At 44.7% G+C, this 9,404-nt stretch overlaps 1 pseudogene; it reads right to left on the bottom strand.

The window, feature by feature from the left end:
• Nucleotides 1–7,318: 7,318 nt before the first annotated feature.
• LOC149443719 (E3 ubiquitin-protein ligase TRIM39-like) lies at nt 7,319–9,183 on the bottom strand (annotated as a pseudogene).
• Between the last annotated feature and the right edge of the window lie 221 nt (nt 9,184–9,404).

The raw sequence follows: 9,404 nt of genomic DNA, 5'->3' as shown, positions 1-9,404 counted from the left end.
ACAGCGGTTTCCGGCAAAAAGTGTATGTGCAGAGTTCCTCTATTCTGCAGATACACTTAGAGGAGCTCTGCAGATACACTTAGAGGAGCTCTGCACATACACTTTTTGCCGGCTTGGAATTAATCTTATTTTCATCCTACTTCTTCTTCTTCTTCATCCTCATCCTCATCCTCTTCTTCTTCTTCTGAGGATGAGGATGAAGAAGAAGAAGAAGAAGAGGAAGTAGGATGAAAATAAGATTAATTCCAAGCCGGCAAAAAGTGTATGTGCAGAGCTCCTCTAAGTGTATCTGCAGAGCTCCTCTAAGTGTATCTGCAGAATAGAGGAACTCTGCACATACACTTTTTGCCGGCTTGGAATTATTCTTATTTTCATCCTACTTCTTCTTCTTCATCCTCATCCTCATCCTCAGAAGAAGAGGATGAGGATGAGGATGAAGAAGAAGAAGAAGAAGAAGAAGAAGAAGAAGTAGGATGAAAAGAAGAATAATTCCAAGCCGGCAAAAAGTGTATGTGCAGAGTTCCTCTATTTCTGACAGTTCTCTCACAGCTTCTTCACATGTACAGCGGTTGAAACATCTGTATCCTAAATGGAAACTAATAGATACAATGTTTCAACCGCTAAACATGTGTTCCTTCTGTCAGAGAACTGTCAGAAATAGCGGAGCTCACTGCAGGGACACTTTTGCCGGCTGATCGGGAAATCTTCGATTCGCGCACCCGAAGTAGGCAAAATTTCGGTTTCGACGCAAATCGAATATTTCCTGAAATTCGACTCGAATTCCGGTTCGCCTGGTTCGATTCGCTCATCTCTAACTACAACCAAATATTCATGAAGTCATTCAAAGGAAAGCAAAATCTTCAAACATTTCTCAGTTTATATAGTGAATGTTGGAGTTTGTAAAGAAGAATACAAACACGGCCATTTTTTTGAACCGTCTAATATTCACTTTTCTTCCATTTTTTTAGAGGAACAACACAAATTTGATGTATTTTTCTTCATGTTGTGATTTGGAATAGAATGTGTCGTGTTCCCAATGCATTTGTGTGGATGGAAATAAAAGGATTAGAAGGATTTTCAGCTTTATTCACTTTTTTCAACACACTGCTGTTATTTTGAACACAACTGTAGCGATCTCCAATCACTCCCCGATTTCCATCTGCATACGGCATACGCAAAATACTCACCACTCACGTACCTGGCGTTTCCCCTCTTTTGTGGCGCACAATCAGGACTTGCTTCGAACACTGAATAATGCTTGGAGCGAGTTTTGTGAAACAAATGCAGAACATCTATCAGATCCCAACCTTTTTTGGGAGACAGGCAAAGCGGTCTTACGTGGCAGAATCATAGCGTTCACTTCCACATACAACAAGAACCTTCTCCGCAACTATTCAGCAGCAAGTCTGCGTTTTAGACAAGCACAGCAGGATCTAGCAAATCTAAATTCCCACGAACATAGGACTGCATGGTCAGAGGCCAAGCATCAATTTGATATGTGGGCTGCTGCCGAAGAGTCCATACACCAATCACACAAATCACACAATTTCATAAATTCGGCAATAAGCCGGGCAAGTTGTTAGCAAGGTTATGTAAAAAGCCATTCACACCAACTCTTTTTACGTCCCTGAGAGATGCACAGGGAGTGCTGAAAATGGACCCTCCAGACATTATACACGTTTTAGAACGATTCTACCAAACTCTGTATGGCCCGGACCCTATAGACATATCTGAAGCTTCCTCCTTCTTGGACTGAGTCACATTGCCTAGGTTAGACCCCACCTCACTTCAAACTCTATACGCTCCCATTACTTTATCGGATGTGTCCCTAGCTATTAAATCACTCACAAACGGTAAAGCCCCGGGCCCTGATGGTTATACAGCCGAATTTTACAAGTTACTGGCTGACACCCTCTCCCCTACACTACAATCGGTGTTCCAGACCATTCAGGCAGGAGGAGACTACCTTCCCTCCGGAACCCAAGCCTACATTAAATTGATAGCCAAAAAAGACAAAGACCCGCTGGAACCGGGCTCGTATCTTCCTATATCACTGCTGAATCTCGATGCTAAACTCTTATCAAAAATCATAGCATCCCGCCTAGCATCTATCTTACCTGCTCTTATACACCCCTCCCAAGCGGGATTTGTACAAGGGCGCTCAGCAGCGTCAATATTCGGAAGGTGATATCCGCTTTGAATCAAGCCACGACAGACACACTCCCAGACGCGGCAATAGTTTCATTAGACACCGAAAAGGCTTTTGATAACGTTCGTTTTGAATGGCTTGTTTTAGCGCTCGAAAAGTTTGGATTTGAAGGCCCGTTTATGCATTTGATTCACACCATGTACTCATCTCCAACAGCCCGAGTTGTATCAGCAGGACACATATCTAACCCCATTTATCTTCATAAAGGCACTAGACGGGGGTGCCCACTGTCCCCACTACTTTTCATTCTAGCCCTAGAACTGTTAGCACGCTTCTTATTGTTTAAGTCTGATCTACTTGGCATCAATATTGGACAAGAGGAACTGAGACTCGCCTTGTTTGCGGACGATATTTTAATTTTCACCTCACACCCTTCCCTCGACTTGCCCTATATCCAACATATTTTCTCCTCCTTCCGCATTAATTTTTCACAAAGCGAGGTGCTTCCACTATTCCACTCCCGCCTCCCGGTATGGTCTCAAAATTTGCAATTCAAAATCGCTCCCAAATATATGACCTATTTAGGTATAAAGATAGGGAAACTTGCTTCATCCTTATACACGTTAAATTATATGCCAACAGTTACAAAGATTATTGGGGAACTGGACATGTGGAAGGAATTACCACTTTCCCTCCTGGGCAGATCACACCTCTTCAAGATGGTCATCTTTCCAAAACTCCTCTGCCCACTCCAAACCATACCTCTCCTGCTCAAACACAACAACATAACGAGGCTGAACAGGGCAATATCGACTTTCTTGTGGAAAGGCAAACGTCCCCGTATAGCATTGGATAAGTTGTTTCTACCAAGATGTGAGGGAGGCTCCGGTCTCCCGAATATCTGCATTTACAATCTTTCTTGTCTACTCTGTATAGGCCTAGAAAGGATCACCCAATCCTCCAAATATTCTAACTATCATTTGGAATCTACACTAGCATATCCTTATAATCTCTTGGCCCTGTTATACTCCAATGTTAATTCTCTGCCACCCCACTTAAAATATAACCCACTCATCCGCAACACCCTTATTACATGGAGGGAAGTCAGGCGTAAATTGGGGGTCTCTCCGTGGCTTTCACGCTTCCTTCCTATTCACCATAATCCCTCTTTCCCTCCTCCTCCATCTCACGATGCTTATGATGCTTGGCAATCTCAACAACTGACTTTGGTACAACAATTATATCACATCTCTACAGGTTCCCCGAAACCTCATAATAGTATTCTACAAACCTATGGACTTCCGGCACATCACTTCTTCTATATACTACAAGTGAGGAACTTTGTCAACTCCATGGCTCCCACTAAATCTACCAGATTTCAATCGACATTCATTGACGTCTTGGCGAACTCTCGCAAATACAACATCTCAACCATATATAGTCCGCTGAATCTTCTTTTTACCAAGCCTTTAGAGACATTCAATACAGCAAAATCCTGGGTCAAAGATTTCAATAATGCACTCACAGCTGACCAATTATTGTCAGGCTTCCAATCAACTTGTGCCTTTAATAGCAATGAGTTCTGGCATGAACAACAGCCCAAGATTCTGCATCGTGCCTACATACCATGTCTCTACTCCAAAACAAATCCGGCTCTGTCTACCTGCCCTCTGTGTGGAATTCAAAAACCATCTCTACAACACAGATTCTGGACCTGTCCTGCTATCTCTACATTCTGGCAGCAAGTGGTTCATTTCATATCCGTCATCACAGCTTTCCGACTACCCATCCACCGTTGCTCTTCGGATTTCTGGAACAGCCAGTCATTGGTCTCTTCTCTTCATAAACATCATCCTTCAAAGACAACAAATCCTGGATATCAACCTGTCTCTTAATTGCAAGACGTCTCATTCTCCGCCAATGGGTATCCAACTCCCCTCCAACCATGACGGATGTCAAACAAGAACTCAATTCTCTCTTACGCCTGGACAGGCTTCACCTAATCACCTCTCCGACGACATCAAAGGAATCTCATTACTTTAGAAAATGGAAATCATATATTACAGGCTCCCTATCCATACAGGAGCAGGCTTTCTATACCCAGATACGGACTCGCTATAACTTCATCTGTTAATCGGCCGTGTGCATTGTGTGCGTTGGCTATTTGTCTAATTGCTCTTGATTGTCTCTAGTTTTCACTATACTTTGACTCCATAATTATTTTCTCGATCTATGTTCTTTTACAAACTCGACACTCTTCTCACACCATAGACCCTCATTAGCCAGATGGAGAATGACATTTCCTTCACATCACATCACGCATGGTGGAACCTGTAATCATACTAGTACTAATACTAATACATATACAATCTATAATTATTTCATTCATAATTACTACTCTCCAATTTCTCTTTGCCACTTTCAAAATACGGATCACTGACCTGTATCTTTTTGCTCTTTTCATATCTCAGTCTTTTGGTCTCCTATTTCTCTATATTATCTCTACATCTTCGAATATAATCTTCATTATTTCTGTGAGTTTACTGATTCGATTCCATACCATCTTATCGCTTCCATTTTTCACATTCACACCAACTTCTTTAATTATTCACCAACTTCCCCCACCTTTCCTATTAATTTCTTTTCTCTTCTTTCTTCTCACGTTTCTTTTCTCACTGTCATTTACTCCCGCCACCCGATTCCTCAGATATTCTTCCCTGTACTGTATTTTGGACACGGTATGGGTGGTATACTGTGGACGTCTATGTACATCTCCATTGCTCAACACCAGCTACTGGCAAATTACACCATCGCCAGCTCATAGTCAGAATGTACAATCCCTACTGGATGTTATTATTTTCTCTACGCACAAACCTCTTCCTTCACACCTCCTCAAACTACTTTTCCTAACTGTTTATCATCACGACTAGTATACCTTAGTATCGTAATAACGCCTTTTCCTAACGGCTAGCACCGCTCTAGGGTTGTGTTCTGTTTATTTGCCATACTACTATATCCCGCTAGAATTGATGTCACATGGGTACCATAACTGCTTCATCATTTCTATGTGTTTGGAATTTGTTAAAACCTAATAAAATGTTTCTTAAAAAAAAAAAAGAACATCCATGTCCTCCATCTCTAAAGACGATTTCCAATATCTCATAGAATCCAACATCGTTTCTTCACGACTTCCCCCCCCCCCCCCACCAATTCTCACATTCCCCCTACATGTACCAATCACCATTGTTTTACTAGAAAATTATTTAGAACTCCTAAACATTATATATATATTAAGATGAGACCCAAGAGGATAAAATGGTGGGTGATGCAATTTTTTTTGTCACACGGTATTTACGCTGCAATTTTTCAAACGCAATCTTTTGGGAAAAAATACACTTTAATGAATCTTAATGGAAAAAAACACAATATATAACCAATTTTTGTAACATAAAAAGTAAATAGATACGTAACATGTTACACTTTAAAATTGCGTACATTTGTAAAATGGCGCCAAACTACGGAACTTAAAAATCTCCATAAGTGTTGATTTAAACATTTTTAGGGGTTACCAGTTTGGAGTTACAGAGGAGGTCTGGAGCCGCCATCATTGCTCTTGTTGTAACGTTTGTGGTGATACCTCACATGTGTGGTGGGAACAACGTTTACATATGTGGGAGAATGAATGAGATGTTCTATTACAGTCCATGCCAAGACAAAGACTTGATTTCTAGTTGTGGATGGTGTGGGGAAGGAGGAGAACCCCGGCTGGCTTTTCCTACTATAGGGGGCTCCGGGACAAGGAGTGAGGGCCAATCTGTACCAGGGACACAGACATAGAAAGATCTGACAGGGGCCCCAAACCTTCCCCTTCTTTACTCCACTAAACATAGGATTCTTATTTCACTCTGTGTTTCTGTTGGAGAGTTCCCCTCATTTCCTGTCTAGGAAAATGTTGTCACCGGCACAGGAAGTGAGGAGAAATCTCTCTAACGGAGCCCCAGATAGGAAACACCTGACCGGGGATCTAATCCTGACCCACTCGGCCTACAAACTAAGTCTTCAGTCCCACTGGATCCCACTTTGTAATCTGGAAACGTCACTTGAAGTCGCTCGATTCCAAAGTGGGATGTCAGTGCGACTTCAGGTGCGACTTGCAGGACATCTGTGTGACTTTATATACAAGTCTATGCAAGTCGCAGCTGAACTTGGAAAAAGTAGTGCAGGAAGAACTTTCATAATCGGTGCGACTCGGATGGAGGGGGATTTGTACCGGTATGACCGCTTCCATTGTGGGCAATAGAGTGCGACTTGTCATGTGATGAGAAACTATCAACTCACATGACGAGTCGCACCGCTGTGACCGGGGACTAAGAAACACAGTCTGGGCTCTCTGGTACATCAGATTATTTCTTTCAGTAGTAAATCTGTAGAAGACGTCTTCATATATTTCCTCTCAGATTGTTACATTTATTTCCATCTCTTTGTAGTATAGATTGTATGGAGGAGGGGGAGGGGCAGAGAGAAGAGGGAGGGGCAGAGAGAAGAGGGAGGGGAAGAGTGGAGAGGGAGGGGTGACCTCATCCTATCCCATCACAGTGACCGCACCCCACCCTCTATGTCTGATCATGTGCCACCCCACACAGAGGAACCACATGGGGGAGGGGCAGGGGGAAGGGGAGGGGCAGAGAAGAGGGGGAGGGGAAGGGAGGAGAGGTGACCCCATCCTATCCCATTCTAGTGACTGCACCCCACCCTCTATGTGTGATCATGGTGCAACCCCATATAGAGCGACCACATGGGGGAGGGGCAGTGAGGAGGAGGAGCAGAGAGGAGAGGTGATCCCCATCCTATCCCATCACAGTGACCACACCCCACCCTCTATGTCTGATCATGGTGACACCCCACACAGAGGGACCACATAGGGGGAGGGGCAGGGGGAAGGGGAAGGGCAGAGAAGAGGGGGAGGGGAAGGGAGGAGAGGTGACCCCCATCCTAGTGACTGCACCCCACCCTGTATGTCTGATCATGGTGACACCCCACACAGAGGGATCACATGGAGGGAGGGACAGGGAGGGGGGAGGGGCAGGAAGAGATGGCTGGTGTCACACTGTGATAACTCTGCTTAAAAATTACAAAGTATCATGTCAGATTGTCGATAGATGGATGGATGGATGGATGGATGGATGGATCGATTGATCGATCATATCATCATCATCATCATCACTGACCATTAGGACCAATGTTATTGTGACTCCAGTAATTGGACAGAAATTCTACCCAATCACAGAGATCGGTGACAGAGGAGAAATCTCACATTTATTTATAGTACAAATCTTGCAGGAAGCCCCGCCCACCTCTATATACTATTGGAGGAATATGAAATGAATTCCAATTCTTCATCTGACATCACCAGACTGTGGGCGGAGTTCTCACATCTCCCCCCTCCCCCCACATATCTTTATACAACCTCCCCATACACCTACCCCAGCATGGAGGGGCTCAGTGAAGGTGGTGGTGAAGGTGTGGAGGTGTCGGATCGGGTCACACAGATCATAGAAGGAGATCCGCCCGGCCTCATAATCCAGATATATCCTGACTCTGTTTCTGGAGGGATTGGGGGGTAATGGGGTCTTATCATTGTCATGTATCATTCACTGCATACTGATCACCAGACCTGTCCAAACTCCAGGACTTGTTATTCCATCCAATCAATGACCGCCCTCCTCTCCGGTCTATACTGGGGTAACACATCCCGACTATCCAGTACCGTGACCCCCCGACATCCACTTCCCAGTAATGTCTCCCTGAGGAGAACCTCTGACTGCTCATCACCTGAGGATATTGGAATCTCTCTGGTGTTTCTGGACGATTCTGGTCTATATCTGACCTGGACACAGTTTTCCCGTCATCTGATATCTGTAGATCATTACCAGCTGTGTTTCCATCCAGTAATATGTCTGCAGCCCCCTGTATATAGAAGGATACATTTACCCCTGTTATTATTTCAGATAAACCTGTGTGTAAGACCCCCGCCACATCCAGCCCCCCTCCATCATGGAGGAGGTCCTCATGTCTCTCTCTGTCCTCATCATCTCCATCCTCAGTATCACACAAGTCACCTGTGTCTGATTCCTGTAGGACAGTCAGTGGATCCGTCATGTTACACATCTCCTCAATGTCACGCATCTTCCTGGACAGCTCCTCCTTCTTTATTTCCAGATCCCGGATGAAGATGGAGACCCGCTCTGCCCTCCCGGGGATGTCCCTCAGGACTCTCTTCTCCAGGTCTTCCAGACGTCTCCTGAGGTCTATAAACAGGGCAGTGACTCTCTCGGTGTCACCAGCTTCTTCTTCTTCTACTTTCCTCCTGTGTTCCTGCAGACTCTGGACTCTTTCCTCCATCTCTTCTCTCTTTGTCAGAAGTTTCTGCAGAACATTCCTCAGTGTCTCCTTCTTCTTCTCAGAAGCCCCATCCAGTGACACCATCTTATGTCCTTTATGTCCTCCAATCACATAACAAGACATACAGGCAAAAGTCTCATCCTCAGTGCAGAAATACTTCAAGACTTCCTTATGGACGGAGCATTTCCTGCTCTCCATGGACAAGGTGGGGTCACATAAGATGTGTTCTGGGGACTTTATGTGGACTTTCAGGTGTTTATCACACAGAGAAACCTCACAGTGTAGACAGGATCTAACAGCAGGTACAGGAGAGTCCACACAGTAAGTACAGAAGACCCCGGAGTCCTCCTGACCTGGCTGAGCAGACAGGAAGTTCTCTGCTATGTTACGTAGTTTCATGTTCTTCTGCAGTGGAGGACGACCCGGAAACTTCTCTCTGCATTCAGGACAGGAATATCCTCCAGACCCCTCCTGTGTATCCAGCACACGATCAATACAGACCAGGCAGAAGTTGTGTCCACATTTCAGGGTCACAGGATCAGTATAAATGTCCAGACAGACGGAACATTCCAGCTCAGCTCTCAGAGCAGAAGACGCCATCGCTGACAGCAGAAGAGAAACGAAACTAAAAGTCTCTGACACCGGAGAGGAATGCAGTGGGGGAGGGGGGACACCCTCCTACACAGGGTGAGGCTGGGCTGGGTGAGTATTATAGGACATGGAGATCAGAGTACAGAAGGAAGAAGCTTTTATTTGCAGTAGTCATGATAATCGCACCTCCCAACATTGCAGGACAGAGAACGAGGGAAAGACGGATGTGGGGAGACGTGAGGAGCACTAAGTGCATTGAGAT

The sequence above is a fragment of the Staurois parvus genome, unplaced genomic scaffold (genome assembly GCF_062004578.1).
Source record: "Staurois parvus isolate SC_StPar_1 unplaced genomic scaffold, SC_StPar_1.0 ptg000837l, whole genome shotgun sequence".
In the NCBI taxonomy this organism is placed as follows: Eukaryota; Metazoa; Chordata; class Amphibia; order Anura; family Ranidae; genus Staurois; species Staurois parvus.
The sequence above is the reverse complement of the archived record's forward strand: the minus strand, read 5'-3'. Positions and strand labels throughout refer to the sequence as shown.